This window comes from Lithobates pipiens, unplaced genomic scaffold (genome assembly GCF_037356315.1).
Source record: "Lithobates pipiens isolate NorthernLeopardFrog02 unplaced genomic scaffold, aLitPip1_a1.2 Scaffold_25, whole genome shotgun sequence".
In the NCBI taxonomy this organism is placed as follows: Eukaryota; Metazoa; Chordata; class Amphibia; order Anura; family Ranidae; genus Lithobates; species Lithobates pipiens.
The window spans coordinates 96,698,954-96,700,873 of record NW_027507787.1 but is presented as its reverse complement, the minus strand read 5'-3'; the positions used below and the strand labels follow the sequence as shown (position 1 = coordinate 96,700,873).

Here is a 1,920-nt window from a genome sequence, read left to right as displayed (position 1 = left end):
TTTTGAGTATAAAAATACATTATGTATATGTCTATATGTTTACGATATTATTATGTTTTGTTATGTGCAGTTTTTAGAGAATTATTTTTTTGTCCTTCCCCTTTTAGGATTTCCCACCCGAATGGTCCACCTCTACGGTTTCCCCATCAGTGCTGTTCGCACGGACACCCGGGGGCACAGGCGCCTTGTGTGCCATTGCCCCTTTTCAGCGCTGTGACGCTCCCCCTACATTGGTCGGAAGGATTGGCTATTTCTTCTGCCATTCTGTTCCGACCCTCTTTTCCATCGTTTTTTGCCTCTACGCCTGACCGGGCGGTCAGATTGATGGCCGCGTTCGTTTATGCCTTCGCTTTCTACGATGGCATCGATCGTTCCCCTCTTTCCTCCGCCCACATGCCTGAGGCATTATGGGGCTTGTAGGCCTATTCAGTCTCGTCCCATTGGTGAGCATGCGCAATAGCGCTCCTTTTGTCCGCATCAGGCCGACTACGTCAGACGCCGGCTTGATGGCGGGGCATATAAAAAGCCTTCGTAATATCGTCATTCCGTTGCGGGTTGCAGCCAAGGGTGACGCATGATCGTTCAGACTTTGTACTTTTCGGTAAGCTTATTGTTATATTCTTAAACATTTATTCGATCGGTCCTTTTTTTTTCATTTGAAAACGTTCACGTATCTCTCTGCCGGTGTTTCAACCCTTTGGACCTAGGCTACTGTCTATGTCCCTTTTTATATGCTTGCATTAACTCCCTGGCTTTGAATTCTATGCCTTGGGATGCGAATGTTTAACTCTCTGGGTATATCTATATGCCTGAGGGTTGGTGTCTGTATAACATTCAGTTTATGATGTATACACCACCCTTTTGAGATACCCTTTTTATTTTTTCTATTTTCTATTTTTTAATTTTAATTTTTCTTATCTTCGTTTTGTTTTTTCTTTTTCCCTGATTGGCCACCCAGCTGGTATTTCTATGCAGGTGTGTCTCCCTGCTTGTTTAAAAAGATTTCTTCTCAAAATGCGAGCGTCCCCACTGCTTACAATTATCCAACCTACGTAAGTAATACATTTGAAACCAAAATACATCCTTGTATTATTTTTTCTCAAATTTTATACTTTAGAGGGTCCTTCACCCCCAAAAGGCTGTTTTATTTTAGCAACCTTGAAATTAAGCTAGGTACTCAAAGAACTTTAAATCATCCCGAAATTTCAAATTTGGTCTTACTATATATTCCTTTTTTTATCAGTTTTCTTGGGTTGGCTTTTTAGCCCCCTGCGATTCAGCACTGCTGTGGTTAACCCCCGAGGTGGACAATCCCACTACTTTACCACCAACGTAGTGGTTAAAGGTGGGTTTGATGTGTGTGTGTCTGTTGTTTCCCCTCCCCCTTTCCCCTTCCCCTCTATTTCTGCATTTACGAATGTTGTGACATATTTCATTATTATTTTGTACTTTGTATTTTCGGTTTAGATCTTGTTCAAACTTTCACACATCCCCTGAAGAAGCAATCTAATGCGAAACATGTCGGGACTATGTGTGCTTGACGAGAACAACCACTGTATTGCATTATTCTGAATCTTTTAAGCATATATTGCTACTGATTTTAAGCTCAAACTTAATAAATTTTTGTACTACTGACTTTGTACTTCAATTAATTGTATTTTGTTAATCAGCACCGCAAAAATCCCTAATTTCCCTTCCTGTTCTTTGATTCATATATATATATATATATATTTTTTTTTTTTTCATATGTGTATGTGTATTTTAAGGGTATTTTATATGATGGTATATTTTTGAAAGCATTTCCAGCAATGGGAAAAGCAAATACTAACAAAGTTGATAAGAATTGTATTTTTGAAACTCAGACATGACCCCTTTAAATAGCTTTATGAACAAGAAGAATCTAAATAAATCAACAAGCAG

At 39.2% G+C, this 1,920-nt stretch overlaps 1 long non-coding RNA gene across 1 annotated transcript; it reads left to right on the top strand.

Moving 5' to 3' along the window:
- Positions 1-1,053: 1,053 nt before the first annotated feature.
- LOC143929923 (uncharacterized) lies at positions 1,054-1,635 on the top strand. Its single transcript, XR_013262647.1, has 2 exons — positions 1,054-1,345; positions 1,468-1,635. It is a non-coding gene; the product is annotated as an uncharacterized LOC143929923 (long non-coding RNA).
- Positions 1,636-1,920: the final 285 nt, after the last annotated feature.